General features: G+C 42.3%; 1 long non-coding RNA gene across 1 annotated transcript; it reads left to right on the top strand.

The window, feature by feature from the left end:
- The first annotated feature begins 2,728 nt into the window (after positions 1-2,728).
- Positions 2,729-11,420, top strand: LOC125096393 (uncharacterized). Its single transcript, XR_007126165.1, has 3 exons — positions 2,729-2,981; positions 8,253-9,949; positions 10,945-11,420. It is a non-coding gene; the product is annotated as an uncharacterized LOC125096393 (long non-coding RNA).
- The last annotated feature ends 2,927 nt before the right edge of the window (positions 11,421-14,347 follow it).

Genomic DNA, 14,347 nt, shown 5'->3' with positions numbered 1-14,347 from the left:
GAAAGAGCCAAGACACTGTATCTGTCTTATGTGAGGTCGCAGCCGGGTTCTAGCCAAGATCTCCCAGATGAGTAGTGACTGGGAGTAGGCTGGGGTGAGGGTGGTGCCCTGGTGAGACCCAGGGTTTCAGAGAGGGCAGTGAGGCCTGAGAGGGTCTGGGGGATGACCCAAGTATCGTTCCCATGGGGAGGCCAAGTCCTCTGCCCAGAGTTCAAAGGCCTGAGAGCAGAAGTCATTCTGGTTTTGATTTGTTCTTTATCTCTGGTGTTGGAATGAATCACCGGCTCTCCCTTTGCCTTCCATTTTTAAAATGAAAGTATGAGTAATACTCTTAATATTTTCCATTTTAAGAGAAACTCAGAAAGTTTAGACAGACTGTGGGCTGTTGTGTGGTTTTCACCAGATTTTTTTCTTAAAAAAAAAAAAAAAACCACCACAAATGTATACATATATTTAAGTCTCTTTCTCTCTCTTACATACACTTCAGAGATAATTACTTTTACTATCAAACTCTAACCTAGTCACATGATGGGGGGGGGGGGCAAGAAAGACACTATCTTGATGTTTCTGAACAAGATCCCTAAGTACTCATTATTTGAAGGAAAAGAAAAAAGAGTGAGTGAAAGTTGTTGACTTTCCTAAACTGCTGAATGACCCAGTAATATTTATTTAGTTGCCTTGGAAATTTTAAGAGACACGGGAAATATCAACTATGAAAGAGCAGAACAGAATGTTTGTGGTGGAATAAACCAAACAGCGAGGCCATGTGTGTGTGTGTGTGTGTGTGTGTGTGTGTGTATGTGTGTGTATGAGAAAGAGAGATCACAAAGAGAAAATGCCCTCCTTCCATGTGTAGAAATATAACACTAATTGTTAATGGCCAAAATTACTACTGATAATTACACTGGCTGTGAAGTCCCATCATTCATCATTTCATACTATTTTTGCTTGTGTATTTTGGGAGGGGTGGCAATACCAAGCCCCTGGCATTCCTTTTAGTTTCATTTCTGTGGGAACAAGGAGGGGGCGGAATGTGGGGCTGGAGCTCCCTCGTCATGTAAATCTGAGCCCTGCCTTTTCTCAGGGCTGCCAGTTTGAGGAACATGTGGGTTGTGATCCTTTTGTTCCTTTTGCAAGGAAAAGGGAAAAAATGTGCTTGGGGTAAAAATAGTATTTTAAAGTCTTTAAAAAATAATAATGCCACATCAGAGCTGATGACAAGGGAGGCACAGGGAGAGAGTGACTGGGTTGCAAAGGCTGGCATTCTCTCTGTACCCCCCTCCCCCCATCTCCCCGGGCCTCTCTCCCTGCCCTGGATTTCCCTCAGCAGCAGTGTCTGGGAAGGGAGCTCAAGATTCCCACTTCCTTTTCCTGTCACTTGTTTTCCCATTTCAAGAAAGTTCACCTGCTGAGGACATCTCGCTGTAGGCAGGAAGACAATGCCCGGGCTGACTGCTTGAAGCTCAGCCTGCCTCCTGTCTGCTCCTCTTTCTCAAAATGTCTCTCATTGCCTCCTTCTGTCGCTTTTTGGAGTCTCTGCTCCCTTACTTTGCCCTACGCACCCCCCCGCTTCTGCCATGGTTATTCTCTGATTTTTTTACTTGAGAATCCCAAACTTATTCATTAAATTTCCCTGTTCTTAGTTCCCAGATTTATGTATGTTTTATTTACAGCAGCATCATTTTCCTCACTGGGGTATGACAGTTTAAAAAGAATTTCAGCTCCATCTGGGAAAGCATACACTTGCAGCTGGTCCGGGAAACAACCTCTCTTCTCCTTTGGGCTAGAGCAGGAAGTGCCAAGGGATGCTGGACCTCTTCTTTCCTTCACCCCACGGTATATTTTCCTTCTTTGATGACACTTTGCTTTGATCCAGGAAGTGGCTCTTACAGGAGCTAAATAAAACATAATCAATAAAATCAAAATAAAACAAAACAGGAGGAGAAGGGACCTCTCCTTCTGTCACCACCCCTGGGCCCTGGTTCCTTCCTGTAGCACTTGGCATGGTTCTGACGCAACCCAGGGGCCCAACCAGGGGGGTCACTCCTCACTGCTAACCTTGAGGGTGATGGAGAAGAGGGAGGAGAATGTGCTCTCAAAACACTAGTCCCCTCATTTTGGAGGGTCTTCCTTGGGGGTAAAACCAGTAGTAACTCACCTCAAAGCTCTCATAATCCAAGCATTTTAAATTTTATAGATGAGGAAAATGGAGTTCAGAGATGTGAAATTACTGCCCATAGCTGAGTTAGTTGGTCTAAGAGATGTTGCTAGGACCCAGATAATTTGGATTCTTTGTCCACTGCTCTGTCATCCAGGCCACCACGTGTCCACTACAGTATGCTAAATCAAAAACCATTTGGTCACTTAAAATAATGTTTTTTGTACTTTTTAAAGTGTTGCCTAAGGCACTAAAGTCAGCCTACTTTACAAAGACAAAAAAATTATACATATACATGCATATCTGATTTTAGGCAAGTTTAAAATCAGTATTACAGCATGCAGTGCTGGGTCGGCTGAGAGTTCACTTTGAGCTTAGGAGGAAGGAGGCCAAGGGGCTGGTCAGGGCCGGAGTGCCACTGGGGCTGTATGATGTTGTTCTCAACTTCGTAAGCTCCTAAAAATAGCACTTAAGATGCAAAATAGGTTCTCTTTTTGTTGTTGCATAAATCAGGGTGTCTTAGATGAGATCAATTTTCTTCATTTCCTCTGACAATAGGCCCACTTTTCATTCACGCATCTGGAGAGGTCAATTCCACAGCCATTCATCACACATCCCCATGACACCGGGCAGCCGGGCGCCGGTGTACTGCCAGAAGGTCATGGCCCAGGGAGGCCAGGCCTCAGTCTTGTCTGCTCTGGACTGGGGGTGGGATCCCATTCTCAATTGGTGTGGTCCTCAGGCCCACAGTGCTGCCCTTGGCCTGGTCTTCACTTCTGAGCAATAGTCATCTGCTGACGTTTCCACTGCCGACCAGAGTGAGGTGAGACACAGTCATTTCTGTTTCTAGATTAGCTGCTACATCCATGGCGTATGGGGGGGGGCACTGCAGGAAATCACCCCAGATGAGTACAGAAAGCAAGTAAAACTACACCTGATCTTTTCTGTGGACAACTGAAGCATAGTGGAGAGGAGGGTCTTTGCGGGCTGTGTGTATGATGGTGACAGTGCCATGCTTTCTAACTGGGAGGGTGTGGGGCACTGAGGTGTTTGGAGGAGGAGGTAGGAAAGGGTTCTGAGTGTGCACAGCAAGCATACAGTTTCTGCTCCGATCGTTGCTTCCTGGGTTAGTTCTGGGGGCACCTGACGGAAATCACTGGGGGAGGGGTGGTTTCCTTCCTCCCAAGCCACCTTTGGGAGGCCCAGTGCTGCTGCGTGGGGGAAGCAGGTGCTCAGATCCTCCTCCTCTTCTCTGTCTCTGAGTCACAAAGGAGAAAATAAGTAAATATTGCTTACATGCTCGAACTCCTTGCACATAAAAGAAATGCCACAGACCTGTGGAATTTCTAAACCTCGACTGAAAGAGCCAGAATCACTTAGAGAACAGGTTGGGAGCACCCCCCGTGGCAGGCAGAGGGTGAGAGTGGCAGGAAGGGTAGAGTGTGGGTAGCTGGAACAGAGGAGTGGGGAACAGAAGCACCAATGGAGGAGGAAGGGCCATGAGGGACAGGGGAGAGACAAAACTCAATAGCTAAAAACCTATGCAACATTCACCTCAGTCCTCAATTTTCCCAGAGAAGTGGGACCTGGAGGAAGAAGAGGTGCATGTGCATATATGATAGTCTTACCTGTGGTGCTCATGTGTCTCTGCCATCCTAGGACTCCCCTATCATGGCTGCTGTGCTCTCCTGTCAAAGGCTACATAGCATGATGGCTTGTTCTCCATCAGGAGAAGGTCAGTTATCCTGCTTAATAGAGAATCTTAGCAGTAGTTCCCATGTCTGTAGGGTGCTCCCGGGGACACACACCATCTCATTCCCTCCCCCTTGTGACTTTAAGGGGCAGGTCTGGTGTAGAGAAACAGCATTGGATTTTGCTCTCAGAATCCTCTGGCTTTAAGTCTCTGTTCTGGCATATATATATATATATATATATATATGTATATATACATATATATATATATATGTCATATACGTATATATGTGTGTATATATATATATATATATATTTTTTTTTTTTTCCTTTTAAGGTTTATTTTGAGAGAGAGACAGCGCATGCGCGTGCATGGTGAACAGGGGAGGGGCAGAGGGAGAAGGAGCGTTCCAAGCAGAATCCCGGCTAAGTGCAGAGCCCATCATAGGCCTGGATCCATGACTCTGAAATCATGACTGAGCCAAAACCATGAGTTGGACGCCTAACCAGCTGAGCCAAGTCGCCTCTGTTGTGCTAGTTACTTTATTTCACTTTGAGTAAGAAACTATTGAGTCAGTTTTCTCCTCTGGAAAATGCAGGTTACAACACTTAACTTATTAGGACAAGGAAGGCTTTGGGCACACAAGAAGCTAGTGGGCAAATTAGAGCAAGAAGTCTTTTCCTCAAGACATTTTATTTCCATTTGTCAGAAAATTATCATAATCTGTGGTGACTATGCATGAAAGGTGTCCATGGGATGTGGCTCCCTTATTCCAGGCAGGCTGTTGGCTTCCAGTAGCAGTGAGGCATGTTGTACAGGACCTGGCAAACATGGGCTCTAGGCTGTCACCAGGTGGGGTAGCCTTTGTCCCCACCCCGTCTCAGCAGGGAACCTGAGGTGACAAACGTAGGACCAGGACTAAACCTCAAGTCTGTTGCTTCTCCTCCAGCTTCCCCTCCTTTATGATTTAAATGCACCTTCAGAAAACATTCCTATCTTTCAGTAGAAAGATAAACACCTCACTATGCATTTTGCCAGAAACAAAAATGTAGATACACTCTGACTTTCTGCAGGAACTGGTCAGCTTTCTCTAAGCTGAAATGCTGCATTACAGAGAGCAAATAATATGATTCCCAAAACAGAGTTCTCAGGTAGATGGTGAGCAAACCCTAAATCAGAATCCCCAAACTCTGCCAGATGCTCTCCACTCTACTTGTGGTCCTGACGGAAGGACCAGCCTCTGGTGATCCAACCTCCTTACATGCAGAATGGAATAATACTCATCTTTCCTGCAGAGATATTATCAGATGGAATTTATGAGCTCTTCAAAGAACATTGAGAGAGTGCCAAAGGTATACAGTACCATAGAGGCATAGCATGTTAGTGTTGCTATTGTTATCATTGCTGTTCATGCAAAAACATTCTGAAAGTCTTCTTTGAAAAATCCCAACTACTGGGGATAATTAAACTTGTACAAGGAGGTATAACGAACATGGAATTTTTCAATTATTTGGCTCTTCACTAATTTTTCATTGAAATTCTACTCTGTGCCCAGCAATGGGACTGCAATGATAACAAGATATCCATAGACCTTTCTTCTGGGAGCCTACAGACTAGCGGGCATGTGGCACGGGACAGAAAAAACAGATGAAAAAGTTCCAACATTATTGGGGTAACAGGGAAAATAGACTCATTTGTTTGAGTACTGTTTTCACTTTTACCTTGGTATTCTGTCTATGGAGTAAGCTATAGTGAGTGCCTGGTTTTGTTTTGTTTTTTTTTGCTTTTTTTTTTTTTTTAAGATTTTGTTTATTCATTTGACAGAGAAAGACACAGCGAGAGAGGGAACACAAGTAGGGGAGAGGAAGAAGGAAGCTTCCCCCTGAGCAGAGAGCCCAACACAAGGCTCAATCCCAGGACACTGGGATCACGACCCGAGCTGAAGTCAGATGCTTAATGACTGAGCCACCCAGGCAACCGGTGAGTGCCTGTTGTTTTGTCTGCACAACATACAATCCTGTCTGGTAGGCATCTGACCTGTGAGCATTCCCCACTCCCAGGCCATGGTGTGCTGATGGGGCCAAACTCACCAGGCTAGAGACTTACCTTAAAGCCCTGGATGCTCCCTGGGCTTCAGTTTTCTGATGTCACATGAAGTCTCAATAGCATGCTGGAGTAGATCTATTTAAAAGATTGAGCAAAAGCAAGGAGCAGTCATTAGGATTCAGCTCGGTCTCTCTTGTAATGGTCGGACATTTTGTAAAGTCCCTTGGACATGGAGTCTGGAGTACAGGTTTTGAGTTAAGACACTATTGTTGACCATCTTCCTAACCTAGATACTTGAGTACTTGTGTGAGTACTCATGCAGGTACTTGTGTGAGGACTCATGACTCTTCATTGTGCGTGCTTGTGCAGTACTCTCACCTGGTTTCCCCGTCAGTGACATGCTGTATTTTACAACATTCAGCATGTATTTCCAACTCCATAGTGCAGTGATGCAAAATCATGCTGATGGATCCAGGGATTAGTGTACGGGATTTCAGACAAGCGTCTTACAAAGTTTTCATGGTGTTGTTCAGGAGAAAGGTGAGAAATAGAGAAAGAGAAATTCAGAATCAGTGACCAAAGGTGGGTGCAATGTGTCTACAAGAATTCACAGAGGCCAGCATTCCCAGAGGTGACACATGACCTGTCAAAAGGCTGTTCCATTACCTTGGACTTTATCAATAGCTGAAAGTAACTGAAGGCATTCTTATCAACTTTCAGATGACACGGAACTGGGAAGAATGGCCATTACATTGGAAAACAGAAATAATAAGTTTCAAACCAATTTAATATTCTGAATTAATGGTTTAGAGCTACGCCTGCCTATCTATGTATCTATCTATCTATCATCTATCATCTAGCTTCTATCTAAAGGAATAGTATCCAGAAGGTTAAGAAAAAAGTCAACTACACAAATGTGGTTCATGTGAAAAAGACCTGGAAGGTTTGAGTTACTACAAGCTGAATATGAATCATTAGTAATACAAATCATCAGTAACTGTCCAAATGCAAATGCAGTGTTAGTTTGCATTAACAGCTAAGGAGAGCCTTGCTCAATGGACATAAGAGCTTGCTTCACTGGCCACTCCCTTTTGTAATATTGGGACTTATCTTGAGGAGGAGATCAGAATACAATGGACAAGGTCTAGAAATCACCCATTTGCTTGCTCATTCAGGTATACATACCTGATTGGCTACAGCCTTGAACCCTTTTTGCAATGGAGTAGAGGTATAAATAAACAAATAAGAGAAAATACATAAAATATGTCAGAAACTGTCCTAGAAGAATGGTGTTCAGAGAGGAAGGACTCAGCCTGGAGAAGGGAAAGGCCAACAACATGAGGATTCAGGCCCCACCACAAAGCACAAAGTGGCAGAAAAGGGAGTGTCGGGTAAGTAAGTTACTCACATTCTGTTCTGGACATACAAATGTCTCCTTTAATTCTTTGATGCATTTATTTCCTTGTTTTGTTCTCCCTCACCCAGAAGGCAATGATGTGTATCCTCTGATATGTATGGGCTCTTAAAAACCATGTGCTGCTGCTTTGTACATATTTTTACATAAATAATACTGTACTATGTACCTGATTCTCTGTCTTGCTTTTTTCATTCAATTCTAGTTTGTAAAGAATGAATCGGGTTGCTGAGTATACAGTTAATCCTCAGATTTTGTGTTTGCAAATTCACTGACTCATGAAAATTCATTTGTAACCCCCAAATCAATACCTGGGGAGCTTCAGGGCACACTCATGGTCCTTCACAGACATGAGCAGGGTGGAGAAAAATGTGAGTCACTGGCAGGTATGTTCTCAGCTGAGCTAGAACGAGGAGGTGCTCTGCCTTCCAGATTCAGTATGCTATAATGCAGTGTCCCTTGGCAGTCTATTTAGTGTTATGTTTTTCACATTTCTGGGAATTTTTGATGATTTTGATATTTAAAATCATCCCAAACACAGTGCTGAAAGGGTCTAGAGTTTCTTAGTGCAAGAAGGCTGGGATATGCCTTACAGAAAATACATGGGCACTAGATAAGCTTCCTTCAAGCATGAGTTACAGAACCGTTGGCCATGAGCTCAATGTTAATGAGTCAACAATATGGATTAAATCAGATGTCTTTAAACAGAGAAACACAGAAAATAAGGTTATGTGTTGATGAGTTAACAAAAATGTGACCAGAGGCTTGCAGGAACCTAACTTTCTATTTCCCCTAGGAGCAATGGTTCAATATTTGCTAACTCTGTGTTTGCAACAACTTTATAGAACACAACTATAATGAATAATGAGAATCGATTATACCTCTGCTTCATTGCTCCTTGCTGCTGTTCCATGCCACATTTTACTTCTTCATTCCCCTAGTGACGGACATCTGGCATGGCTTCAACTCTCAGTCCCCATAATCAAGGCTATGACAAGGATCTTTATGCACTTTCCCTTAGAGACCAGTGTGAGAATTTCTCTGCAGGCATTCCCAGAAATGTGATTCCTGGGTCCGAGATAAGTGCATTCGACCAAGTATTGCTGGATTGCCCTAAACAATGGGGCTGCCCCCGTCTACACTCTTGCTGCCATCACACGATGGTCCTGTATTCCCTACAACCCTGCCATGACCTGTCATCACCCAGCTGTCTAATTTTTGTCAAGTTGGATGGGTATAGTGTCATAATTCACCATAGTTTTTATTTTATATCTCTGATTAAACAAGTCCCAGCATTTCTTCATTTGCTCACCATTTTGGGTTTCCTCTCGTATGAACTGACTATTCATACTTTTTGATCTATTTATCGATTAGGTTTTTTAAAAATTAATTTGAAAAAATCCCTTAGGCATTGTAGATATTTGTACCATGTCAGGTTTAGATATTTAAAATGTATTTTCCTGATTTGTCATTTGCCTTTTGTGTCCATGATTTTTTTTATTAAGTGGAAATCCTTAATTTTGATATAGTCAAGGAAGTGTAACTTTGGATAGTGTCTTCCTGGGAAGAAGAGGTGGAAGTTTGGGAGTGAGTTTTCATGTGAAGGGCCATCTTATCTAAGGAAAGGTTAAAAATAATTGAGATTTTTTTGGGGAGGGGGTTCAGGGAAGGAAAGATAAGATATAAATGGTAAGATAGCTATTTTTTTCTAAAGGACTGTAAGTCAAAGAACTTTTTTACTTAGTCCATCCTCAGGTAGAAAGGATTGCCCTGTGAGATGAGCTGTTTGTTCTCTGAGATGGCCAAGCACAGGGTGGGTGAATGCCAGAATGCCCTTGACCAAGGGTAAGAGTCAATGAGCCCTGACATTTCTGGCAGTTCTGAGAGTTTGTGAATGGGGTGGAATGAAGAGGGAGGGAATTTGCATGAAGATAGTTCTTTCCTTTAAACAAGCAATTCATCATTCCTGTGTTAATGCTCACCTGGCTAAGCTAGTCTTCCCAGCATCTGTCAACAGCAGTAACATTTCATGCTGTCCCTCATCCCCACCCCTAACTTACACAGGCAGAACACATTAACCTTGTGGACATGGTATTGGCAAGTCTTTTCTGTGACAATATTTTTTTGAAACTCACAATTTAATTGAGACTTCCAAATGGCTCTCCTAATTGTAGGTGTGAGAAGGAAGGAGTGAAGGTAAGGTGTTGCCTATACCCTAGTGCAGTTATAAGATGGGCCAAAAGGCAGTCTTTGTCTTTTATTCATTCATTCATTCGTTTCCTTATACATTGGCAAGTGCCTCCTCTATGTCAGGCCCTGGACCCAGCCCCAGAGACACAAGAGTGAGCAAAACAGCCACTGTCCTACCCTCACAGAGCTTAGAGCCTAGAGGGACAGACATCTACTTAACACCAAATGTACAAATCTGTGTTCATATTTCTACCTGTCTTCTCCCTTTAAAATTAGTGAAATAAAAAAAAAAAAAAGAAATGCAAATCAGAATAGAATAAAAATACCATTTTCATCTGTTGTAGTGGCAAACATCCAGAAATTTATTGGTGAGGCTGTGGGACAGTAGGCCTTCTCATACAGTGCTGGTAGGAATGCAGACTAAAGCAGCTCCTAGGAGGGGAACTTGGTAATATTCAACAAAATTACATATGTATTTTATCCTTTGACCTAGCAATCCCACTCAGGAAAATATCCCTAAGATAGGCTGGCAAAAATACACTGAGCTTTATGTACAAAGCTATTTGTTACAGTACTTATTGTAATAGCTAAAGGCTGGAAAAACAACCCTAATGTGCCTCACTAGGGGACAAGTTGAAGAAATCTCAGCCTAAGTTAAATCCATACAATGGAGAACCTTGCATCACAAAAAGGAATGAGGCCTCCATAAGGCTATATCCTACTATAAAGAGATCTTTAGGATTTATTGTTAAGTGAAAAAAAGCAAAATGGAGAAATAGTGTATTTAGTGCACTACCTTACATCTTAGAACAGGGGGAAATTGTATACATTACCATTATTTTAAATTTTAATGAAAGGATATACCAAAAACTAATAAAAATTGTCACCTATGTATGGAAGGGAGAAAACAAGGTGATGGGGAAGACAATATAAACCAGACTATCTGAATGGACTTTCTTTTATAGACTGGACTTAGGAGTCATCTGAACATCTCATGAAACAAAATTTAATCAGAAAGAGAACTGTACTCTCCCAAAAATGTTGAAAGCAAAATAAAATTATATAAATGCATATAAACTGAGTAGATTAAACACATAGAGAAACATTATTTCAGATGACTTTAAAACCTAGTAATTAGATTGTGCATCCTAAGCAGAGACATATATCTCCCAAGGACTAGAAGAGTCACAAAGAAATCTTAAACTGTTTCAACAATATTAATATTAATAATCATATTGGCATTGTTATTCTGAAGTATATGTGTGTGTGCGTACTGACCACTCTGTATTTTAACCATATAATAAAACTGTAATACAGACACACATAGTAAGAGAAACCAAACAATTAGAATAAATTTAATGATGAAGAACTAAGGTTTTCAGTGTGAAAGAATTAAGTATTATAAAGTCATGATATATATTATCTTAATTTTTTTTTTTTTAGCTCTATCCACTGGAAAAGTCTGGAAACAGTAGTCAACCTGGTAGCAATGAGTTTCACTAGTACCAGATTGTAGTCTCTAAGTATTATTTCCCGTTAAGAAGACCCAGAGGCCCTTGGAGAAATGGCAGCTTGTGGTCTAGAGCAAGATGAACATGGAACATCTTATTGCACCAAAAAGCAAGAAAGCCATCAAACAATTGGATATTATTCCAAAAGACTCAGGAATCATCTGGGAGGGACTACATCTGGCCAAAGATGAGGCAATTTGATTGTCAAAAAGATTAATGACTTCAGCGGTTTGAGATACATCAGTTATCTTTACATTTATAGTTTATGATAATACTAAATTTCTAAAATCTCACTGGTCAGCTTTGGAGGGTACCAGGAAACCATTCAGTATTTTAAAGGGGCTCCTGGGTGGTTCAGTTGGTTAAGCATCTGACTCTTGGTGTCAGCTCAGGTCGTGATCTCATGGATCATGATCTCGTGGGTCATGATATTGAGCCCCACTTTGGGCTCCATGTTCAGTGGGGAGTCTGATTAAAGATTCTCTCCCTTTGTCCCTCCCTCAACCCCCGTGCATGTGTGCTCTCTTTCGCAAATAGATAAATCTTAAAAAATAAAATAATAAAATAAAATAAGAAATACTAGTGAGTAGTGGGAAAGAACCAAGCGTGTATCCTGCATTCCTGCATGATTTGTACTTCAGAATAACCAAATACCTGATGAGGGAAATTCTCTCCCTCTCTTTAAGAATCCCCATCAGAAACTGCAGGAGAAATGTGTGTTAGTTTCCTAAGGCTGCTGTAACAAAGTTCATTCAACAACAAGAATTTATTGGTTCACAGTTCTAGAGGCTGGAAGTCCAAGATCAAGGTGTCAGCAGGGCCCTGCTCCCTCCGAAGGATTTGTTCCAGGCCTCTCTCCCAGCTTTTGACAGTTCCTTGGCTTGTGGCAACATAATTCCAGTCCTCGTATGGCATTCTTCCTCTGTGTGTGTGTCTGTCTCTGGGTCCAAATTTCTCCTTCGTGCGAGGATCCCAGTCATAGTGGATAAGGGGCCCACCCTACTCCAGCATGACCTCTTCTTAACTAATTCCAGCTGCAATGACCTAATTTCCAAATACTGTCCCTTTCTGAGATACTGGGGTTAGGATTTTAGCATATTAATTTGGAGGTCATAACTCAACCCATACTAGAACGACAGAATTAGAATAGCATCATTTTGTAATTGCTAATGAAAGAACAGATCAAGGCCATGGCCATCTGTAACCGCTAAAACCATGGGCAAATACCAGCTGAGGAGCTTTATAGAGAGTGAAGCAGGTATCAGCACCAGACCTACTGACTAATCTGGACATCACAGGATGCAGGAGATCCAGGCATTACCATTACAATGCGTCCTGATGTGAAACCGAAGGAAGGACCCAGAACCACCTAGAAGGGGCTCTTGCCTCTCCCTGCTCCCAGAAAACCCCCACTAACCCCAAATCTGAACAAGCCTTTAGATGTAAGAGGTAAACTAATATTTTAGAGGATTTACAAGTGAGAAAAGAAGGTGTTAAGTGACACCCTGGGTATGCCATCAGCAAATTTCCAAATGTGAGAAATTCTGTAAGACGAAAGGTCTGGTTTCTTATTAGATGTTAAGGGAAGAAAAGGGAGGGGGAACCGATAGATCAAAAGAGACTGTAAAAGCTATGTCAACCAAATTCTACATGTGCATTTTGTTTTGGTTTTGATTTGAGCAAGCCAGTTATGGAAGATAAAAACATAAAAGATGGTCAGAGAAATTTGAACACCCCCCTGGATATTTGATGACATTAAGAAATTACTAATTATTCAATGCGGTTATAGCTTTGTTGTGATTTTTAAAAAGCTCTTACTTTGTAGGCGTACTACTACTCAGGTCTTCGTGGATGGAAAATTCTAGTGTCTTGGATTTGTTTCAAAATAATCTGGGAAAGGGGTGATAAACTGGGTGAGATTATAGACGAAATGCAATTGGCCATGTGTTGAAGCAGGCGTGATGAGTACCTGGGGTTTCATTACACTTTTATATGTTTGAAAATTTCCATAATAAAGTGTTAAAAAATTGATGAGGTGGCTCTCTTCCTATAAAAGTCTTATCTATTCATCTCTGCGCTGGATGCTATCCCATCCTATCTTCTCAAGGACTTAGCTCACCATTTATTGCCTCACTGAGTGTTGTGAGTCTCTCTCTCTGTCTCCCCGCTGAGTCATCCCCACAGCTAATAAATGTGCTCTACTATCTCCCACCCAAAAAAAAAAAAAAAAAGGGGGGAAAGGAAATCAGGGAAACCAACTCCAATCACTTCCTCGGCCCACCCGATTTTTCTATTCCTTTGCACAACTCAAACTTTTCTTCTCACACGCATAGTTTCTAATTCATCACCATCTGCTTCCTCTTCAACCCCTGCAATCTGGTTGTGGCTAGAAAATGCCATTGAGGTCACCACCGACCGCCATGTTTTGTCAACTACAGTGGACAGGTTTCGGCCTCTCAGCTGCTTTGGCCTGGTTTCGTGTCTCTCTCCAACCGCGCACTCTGGCCCTGTCTGTCTATGTTCCCACATCTCCTGTCCCTCTCCCCTGACACACAAAATTCCCTCCATGCCTGTCAGTTCCTCAGACACCCGGATGTCTGGGTTTGGTGCCTTCCCTATGCTTCCTTCTTTCTTCTTGGCTCTTCCCATGATTGCTTCTCTCACTCTTCCCATCTTCATGATTGCTCTGTCTGCCTGAGGCCCTCCACCAATCTTTGTCACTGCACCTGCTTCGTTCCCTTTTTTAGAACACTTCCTGAAAACTGGAATCAGATTTTTTTTTTTTTAAGGAGAATTTTCTTTTTTTTTTTTTTTTTAAAGATTACTTATTTATTTGACAGACACCACAAGTAGGCAGAGAGGCAGGCAGAGAAAGAGAGAGGAAGAAGCAGGCTCCTGACTGAGCAGAGAGCCCAACGTGGGGCTCGATCCCAGGACCCTGGGATCATGACCTGAGCCGAAGGCAGAGGCTTTAACCCACTGAGCCACCCAGGCGCCCCTGGAATCAGATTTTTATTTGTTCTTTTCCCCCACTGGACTCTAAGCTCCACAAGGAAAGGAACCAAATCTGTTCTTGCTGGTCCCAGCAATCCCAGAAAATTGTACAGTTCCTGGCACACAGAGGCACTTAAAGAAATATTTGTTGAATGAAAACATTGTGATACATTAATAAAGTGATTACTCAACTTAGTATAACAACAAATTGTGACTAATGCTGTGACAAAAAGCACAGTGGGGCGTGGATCTAGTTTGAGAGGGTCACAAAAGCCACCACGTGGAGATCCCATTTGAGCGGGATCCGAGCAGTGGAGAGGAGTTTCATAGGGGAAGCTGGA

The sequence above is a fragment of the Lutra lutra genome, chromosome 3, assembly GCF_902655055.1.
Source record: "Lutra lutra chromosome 3, mLutLut1.2, whole genome shotgun sequence".
NCBI lineage: Eukaryota > Metazoa > Chordata > Mammalia > Carnivora > Mustelidae > Lutra > Lutra lutra.
The sequence above is the reverse complement of the archived record's forward strand: the minus strand, read 5'-3'. Positions and strand labels throughout refer to the sequence as shown.